The sequence below is a fragment of the Apium graveolens genome, chromosome 3 (assembly GCF_009905375.1).
Source record: "Apium graveolens cultivar Ventura chromosome 3, ASM990537v1, whole genome shotgun sequence".
NCBI lineage: Eukaryota > Viridiplantae > Streptophyta > Magnoliopsida > Apiales > Apiaceae > Apium > Apium graveolens.
Genome location: NC_133649.1, coordinates 188,373,290 through 188,381,494, shown reverse-complemented (window position 1 = coordinate 188,381,494; position 8,205 = coordinate 188,373,290). Strand labels below are relative to the sequence as shown.

At 34.7% G+C, this 8,205-nt stretch overlaps 1 long non-coding RNA gene and 1 other non-coding gene across 2 annotated transcripts; both read left to right on the top strand.

The window, feature by feature from the left end:
• The first annotated feature begins 1,808 nt into the window (after positions 1 to 1,808).
• LOC141715875 (small nucleolar RNA R71) lies at positions 1,809 to 1,915 on the top strand. Its single transcript, XR_012572620.1, has one exon. It is a non-coding gene; the product is annotated as a small nucleolar RNA R71 (small nucleolar RNA).
• A 1,215-nt stretch (positions 1,916 to 3,130) lies between these two features.
• LOC141710942 (uncharacterized) lies at positions 3,131 to 5,517 on the top strand. The gene is made up of 3 exons (XR_012571147.1): positions 3,131 to 4,669; positions 4,751 to 4,834; positions 5,291 to 5,517. It is a non-coding gene; the product is annotated as an uncharacterized LOC141710942 (long non-coding RNA).
• The last annotated feature ends 2,688 nt before the right edge of the window (positions 5,518 to 8,205 follow it).

Below are 8,205 nucleotides of genomic sequence, written 5' to 3'. Positions count from 1 at the left end.
AAAATTTAGTTATGTGCGATTTGAATTGTTGTGTTGGGATTTGACGTCGATTGATGTTTCGACGGGTAGGCCTATTAACAGAAGAGTCGCTGTCCAAATTTTTCTAAAAATTTCCTTAAATTATAAATCGAGTACATATATCTCGTTTAATACAAATTAACCCATGATTGTTATGTGCACTATTATTGCGTATATATTATTGTTATTAATATGCATGCAAGTCGAGAATTATATCGTTAGATAATTATTAGTGAGGAAAAGTCAAGCACAATCGGTCGTTTAACCTAGGTTGTTTTAATTTCGTTGGTTCGAGTCAAAGGACCCAGTAGTTGAAGTCAATTAGAGTTAAGCCAAGAGTTAGTGCAAAGCTTCACAAGGCAAGTACCCCTGAACTAATCTTTTACAGTTCAGTATATATGAATAGTTGTTGATTTAAATTACGTACTGGAACAGAACGTTTTAAGTTACGTATTCCCCGTATTTAAATATGTTTTACTGAACGAGGTTTTGGGGAAAAAGTAAATTCTGAAAATGCCTATCTCTAGATTGTAATTAAAAATTAAAAAGGGATTTTTAGAATGTGTGTTGTAATTGTTTAAAAAGGAGATAGGTGTAAATGGTTTTGGAAACTGGATAAAAATAAATCAGATATTGGGTGGTCAGTTGGCGTAAGAGGTCCGTTATTAGGTAACGGCCCAGCATGGTTGCGTAGGAGGCTAAGTCAGATGCGCGCACTGGTAGGCCGCTTAGTCCAGCATGACAGAGACCTAGCTAGTTTCTGAGTTCCGGAATGAAATTTGTGGTGGGATAGACTGATCACCTGTCCCTAGAATTCATCCTCTTTTATATATCTGATAAAGGTTTAATGGTTTCCGAAACGGAACAAATGGTTTATAGTCCCCATAACGGGACATGTGATTTATGGGTCTAGCAATGGACAGTGGTTTTGGAAAGGAAATAACATGCTAAACTTGAACTCTGGTATTTTTACACAACACACTACATATAATGTTATTTTGTAAAGCATGATAGTTTTGATATCCGGTTTATACCTGTTTTACGGATTTTTCGTATATCAGTTTAATATTTGTTCCTATACTGTTTTATACATCCTGTTACTGATTATTCATATAGAGATACTGTTGGGCAATGGATTGCTCACCTTTGCAGCTTGTTTTGTATTTATTTATTGCAGATGTCTAGAAGACCAGGTCAGCGTAGAGTGTCAGCCTCCGGTCCAGGCTCCTCTGAGGTAGTTTGTATCAGGCCCTGAGGTCTGATGAGTTGCTGTAATAAGGAAAGTGTCTGGTTTTGAATAAGCTAGTGTGTGTGTTGTAACCTAAATAATACTTGAACATGTTTCGACTCCTGATTGGGGTCGTGTATTATAATAAAGTTTATCTAGTAGTTTTTGTTAAAATTTATTATATTTTTGGTAACGTCAGCCCCTGACCCCGGGGTTGAGGCCGTCACAACAATGCTCCGTCACATACGCACCTGCACACAGCTTACAAATACTGGCTATATGATTAACTCCATAGTTGGCCAGAGAATTAATTTTCATAACTATCGCCTTTAGCTGAGCAGTGATAGCCGTAGCTGTATCCACCTCAAGAACTCCTGCTACCTTGCCCTATGGCATTCTCTGGGCTGGGTTCTGATATTCATTCGCACCCATCATCTCGATCAGCTCATAAGCTTCCTCATAGCTTATAGCCCATAGAGCTCCACCTGATGCTGTATCGAGAATATGTCTCGACTGTGCTCCCAACCCATTATAGAAGCAATTTATCACCATTCAGTCGGGCATTCCATGATGCAGACACTTTTTCAGCATCTCCTTATAACGCTCCCAAGCTACACATAGAGATTCCCCTGATTGCTGCACAAACTGAGTAAGAGCATTCCTTATTGCAGCTATCTTTGCCATATGGAAGAATTTAGTGAGAAACTTTTGAGCAAGTTCTTCCCAAGTAGCAATTGAACTAGCTGGTAGAGAGTGTAACCAACCCTTAGCTTTATCCCTTAGTGAGAATGGGAAAAGCCTCAATTTTACAGCATCTTCAGAGACATTGTTGAACTTGAAAATGTCAAAGATCTACTAGAAAAAGTAGAATATACATCGCCTCTTAGACATCGGTTGCTCCTAGCGCCGATGTAAAAAGTTTTTTTTTACATCGATTTTGCCCAACCGATGTCTTTTGGCAATATAGACATTGGTCTCATTATACCGATCGATGTTATAAGTCTGTTTAAAAAAAATGTTCCAGCGCGCCTCCCCCCTTTCCCCCTTAACCAAATAATTCACTCCCTCTCAAAACTTCCCCCATTATTTTTCTTAAAATTTTAAAGTACTTGATCTTCCCCTCTTTTCAACTTTACCCACAGAACATACATATATAAAAATTAAAATTAAAACACTTACATATCAAAAGGCATAAAATAACAAAAAAATTAAAAACTCTATCCACTCTCTCAACTGAACTGTGCTCAACTCTATCGAGACTAAAGGACTCAACTTTCTCTGCTGGATGTGCTCAATTCGACTTACTCTCCTTGATGTGCTAAATTCGACTCTCTGCTCTCTCGATCTAATAGCTCTCGCCCCTAACTTTGCTCACTTCTCCAACTCTGCTCTGTTTTCATCGTTGGACATCAAAACGGAATTTATTTAGAGCTCAAGTCAGAATTTAAATCTTAAAGAGGTCAAAACTTTGAATGGTGAAGCTTTAAACCCTAATTTTTATATTGGGGGTTTCAATTTGAAACCCTAATTTTATTAATTAATTATTTTTTTTTGTTAGTTAGAAACCCTAAATTTATTTAGCCGAGAAATTGTTTAAAATTATTATGTGGGTGTCAATTTTGATGTATATGCCCATATATTGTGTCATATGTATATGTTTATTTTCTTTACTTGTATGTTACATTTGATGTTCCCTATTTTTGTGAATTTCAGTGTTTGTGCAAATGAACAGGGTATGTTGTGAGTTGCTTTGTGCTTAGCTTTGGAGAGTCTAGCAGGGTATAAAGTTTTTAACTTTATGGAAAAAGAATAGTTTTTTGAATTATTTGGATTTGATACTTAGTGATTTTGTTGGTTTTTTACATTTTTATAGGTGTTGTTTGCCTCTTCTGGTAATGATACCAGTAGTGCATGTACATTTCAAGTACTTCTTTTCGATTTTTTAGGTTTTTTACACTAGTTGTTGCTGTGTTTTATCACACTTGCAAGTACCTTTTTGTGTTCCTGTTTGATGTATATGTATAAATAATTAAAAGAAATTGCTAGTTGTGCTTAGCAAGTAGTCTTAAATTATGATATGTAAATTTATGTGCTTGTCTGTACAAAGTTCAGAGAACTGAAATTATTTAGCCCTGATCTGCAAAGAATAAAAATAAATATTGGTAATATTTCAATATTGCCAAACTAAATGACATTTTCTCAATCTGATCATATTCCTGTAAATTGTCTTGCTCAGATAAGCTGATCAATTGAACTCAAGTAATTAGCTGCAGAAAACAGGAAATGAGTAGGTAAATACATTACTTAGGTGCTAGATTAAAAGAAAGTGTGAGAGCATTGGTAAGGACTAGTGATCAAGGTAGAGGTTATTAGAAAATTGCAAGTATTTGTTCATAAACATGGGTTGCATGGCTGTTACTTTTGACATGTCCAGAGTACAAGTAGGAAACAATGAAAACAATTAGTGTAGGACTGCATTACAAGTACCTTTGCCCATAATAGACCGCGATTCCTCTGATGGGCCTTTTAGTGTATTATACACTTGAAAAATGTTAACATTCTCCTGTGGACCAACTAGGACTACTTTATTTGTACCATCTGATAGTGCCAAACTTCCGTTGGCATCTAGCCTTAGGACCCCTGATGTATCAAGTACTGGAGTTTCTCTGTTAGCAACCCATACTACTGTCCTTTTTACTATTTTGGTGTACCAAATACCCAGGTATCGCTTGTCGGAACTACCAAAACCAAAAAAACCTAGAGTGAATACACCACAAACTGATTCAATGGTTCTCTGTCCATCTCTAAAGGTCTGATTCACAGTTATTGTGTCAACTGCGATGACAGTGACCACAACGATCTAGAAGATTAAAGTAAGGAAAAGCGAAATAATGGACATGATTTTCATTGATCTTTCAGCGATAATCTTTTGATGTAGATGTATCCTAATCTAATATAAGTATTAGCAGAAAATCTCACATGCAGGCTATGGGAGCCTTCAAACAAGTTGACTACGTAAGTTTAGTGACATTGGAAACTTGGTAGTTGACTGGCTCAGGTCTCCTGTAGCAGCCACATTTATCGCATACAGTTATCCCGTATTTAAGATTTATCTTGTTCTATATCCCATACACTATCTCATTGGGTAGCTTTAATAGGATTTTGCTGTGAGCTTGTTGGTATATATGGACAGACACTGTACTAAATTGATAATATTATATATTATATGTAAAAGCACTGACTTTTCATTTTTTAGAGGACCAAAAGTGTATCTCCGTACTTCTTTCAAAGCAGGACAAAATGCAATGGTGGAAGTACTAGGTTAAAGGTGATCCGGAAGTAGACACTCAAAAGGTAGAGCCTGAGAGCAACAAGCTATCTGATCTAGATGGAGAAACCCGATCAACTGTGGAGAAGATGATGGTAAAGTTCCAACATATATCTTTACTAAAGTAATATCAACTGTGTTTTCTAACTAATATGACTCGTATTGTTGGTTTGTAGTTTGACCAGCGCCAAAAATAAATGGGGCTTCCGACGAGTGATGATATGCAGAAGCAGGACATGCTAAAGAAATTTATGGAGCAGGTGACTTCTTCTCTTCATGAGTTTTCGTTTGCTTAAGAAACTGGTCCTTATTAATTTTATGATGTTGAACAGCCATTATGTTAATCTGCATACTCCTAAACAAGCTTACATACTCTGAGAGTCCATTTTTTATGTGTCCATTACTTGGAATCTGCTGCCTCGGGGAAAATTGATTTTTTTAAAACTTACTACAGATGCTTCGATGCATATTCTGCAAAATTTAAAAGTCAATGAATGTATGTTAGTTACAATTTAATTGTTAAAATAAGATATATTTTTGAGGATTTCATGAAAAGAAATATAAATATTGTATTTGGGAAGGATTGGAAGCATCAATATGAGGTGAGGATTATTAAGGTTGTACAGGGTCATATTGTGTTACTAAATATTAAGTGTGTTCTTTTATGCAATTTTATACACTTTTTCCTTAGTAACCGGAGTTGATTCAATTTTCAGGGTCTTCAACGCATTAGGCCAAATCGCATTTGCATTTGCAGGGCATGCTGTGACACTGGAAATTCAGACCACAATTTCATCTACTCCAGAGAAGCCCTCCAGAATTCAGCCAACTTCTTATGTTTTGATTACATGTTACCGGATATTATAACTACTGCACAATTACATGTTGTACTTGATATTTGGATACTAGTTGATGTGTAATAACCCCAATTTTTCGAAATTTTTGAAACCCTTATGAATAGTGCTTTTGCTGAATGAGAAATTTTTCATGCCACACTATGTAGGGGTTCTGATATGGATATTCTGAGATTTTATTAGTACTTTATATGGGATATAAGTGTATGTAAAGATCGTCAGAATCCAAATCCGAACACTTTGATTTTTCCCGGAAATCCACTAGGTACGGAAATAATTGAGTATAAGGTAACAGGATAAAAATGATTTAAATTAAAGGATTATAAGAGAGGATCATAAAAGGAATATAATATATTGAGAGAGGTTAAGGGAACCTAAGTAATAAGATCCGGGGTATGATCCCTCAAACGATAAACGAAAACGAAAGTTAAGCGAACCGTATAACAGATCAGCGGTCATTAGGCAAACAATTAGAAGCTAATCAAAGAGATTAGAAGGGATGATGATATAGCAATGTGACATAAGCATGACATAAGGGGAAGGAGATGTGGTTGATTTTTAACCACACAAAATCAAGGGCAACTCGGTAATTTACTAAAACAAGACAAAAAGCAACCAACCAAGCCAAAACATTTCATTTTCATCAAAAAAAACAAAACCCCCATTTTCTTCTTCAAGCTCTCGGCCTCTTTTCTTAAAAAAATGAAAGTCCAAGCTCCTCCACTTGCTATTTTACAAGGTAATTATCCTAGCTTCTCCTAGTTAAGTTACATACTTCCTATAAGTTTAAGCTTCTAATTCCAAGCCAATCTTTTTCTAGAAATCAAGGAAGAAGATGGTGAATAGTACTTTCTTGAAATTAATTTTTGTGTTCTTGATTTCTTTGAAAGAACAAGCTTGTAGGAGGTTAGATTAAGGCTTCCATGGGCATTCCAAGGATCTTTCACGGATTAAAAGCTTCAAGGAAGGTATAACTCTTCATGATCTTAGTTTTAAGTTTTGTTGTTTAGATTTCCTAATGTTGAGATGATGGGTTAGTGTAATGGGTTTGTAATCATGTTTAAAGCTTGTTATGAGTAGTTTAGTTGGTGAAAGGCATGATTATTGTGTGTTTAGAGATGGGTTGATTTTGTGATATTTTTGGAGTTGGAAATCTTGGTTATTAGTTAATGAACCTAAGTAAAGCTTTTAGTTCATGTGGGGAATAAGTATAAATTGTTAATGTGGAGTTGTTGGGGCTGTTATGATTTAGTTTGGATGGAGTTTTTATTGGGTTGTGATTGTGGGTTGAATTGTGGTTGATTTGGAATGGTTTAATTTGGGAAATCGCGTAAACATAGCCGTCGTAACGTCCGATTTTCTTTAGACTGTTTTTGTGCATAACATTAGGACCCGAGAACCCCCTGCTAGATGTTGACCATTGCCATGTCTAGATAGCTCATGTTACGAGCTTCGTTTTGATATGTAGTTCGTTCGATTCCGATGCACGGTTTAGGAGAAACGACCGTTTCAAGTAACGACGTTTCGCGAATGAAACATTTCCCCTCGCCTTACTTTAAAACATAGGTTAAAGACCTTAAAGGACTAATTGAAGTATGAAACATTTATGTAAGGTGTAATAGGCAGTTGGTAAGACACTCGCGAAGGAATCGCCTTAAAACTCGTAATGGTTAAATTATTAAAAAATGGTGGAGCCGAGGGTACTCGAGTGACTTAAGAGAATTAGTAAGCGCAAAACAAGCGTTAGAGTCTAAGTTAGTTAAAGTATAGATTTACAAGTGACTTTGGTTTAATTCCAATTTACTTGTTGTTTATAGGTTACCAGACTCGTCCCGAGCCATTCATAACCCCCAGTCGCTCAGGCAAGTTTTCTACCAGTTATAACTGTTGTTGTGATGTATATATGTATTTGCATTATCTTGCGATAGATGCATGTTGGTTAATTAGCAAATGTTGTAATATATTGAAGCATGCTGCTATGGTATATATATATGCATGCCTGTTTCGTATTCTTTCCATATATATATGTTGATTCAGTTGATAATACCTATGCTAGAGGATAGCGGTAATTTGCATATACCCTTAGTATAGGGACCCAAAGGTGAAAATATTTTCTAAAACCGGGAGTCGAGGATCCCGAGTAGATTTTGTATATATGGATATAAATATATATATATACTTATATATATATATGTATATGGTCATAGTTTTCAAAACTATTAATCGAATAAGGTTTATTCGATAACTTTAATTTTATTTTATTATTGAATATTATTTCAAATATTATTCGAAGGCTTATGACTCCTTTATATTAAATGAATATTATTTTGAATATTCATTCGAGGACTTATGACTCCTTTTATTTTATTATTTGAATATTATTTGAATAATTCATTCGAGGGCTTATGACTCTTTCATATTATTTATTGAATATTATTTGAATATTAATTCGAGGGCTTATGACTCAGTTTATATTATTTAATGAATATTATTTGAATATTCATTTGAGGATCTATGACTCCGATTATTTGCTGAGATATATTCTTTATTTTATTAAAGAATAAGGTGTCAATAATCAAACTTATTTTCGATTATTCAAATAAAGATAGTACTTTCATATAAGTATATCTTTGGTTATTTAATACTCGTTTCAAGTATAAGTTTTAATACTTCTGCTTCAATTATTTTTATAAAGATTATTCTTTATGGGAATATTATTTAAATAATAATATTCAGACATTTTCTAAATATTCTGGGGACTGATTTACTTCATTAAA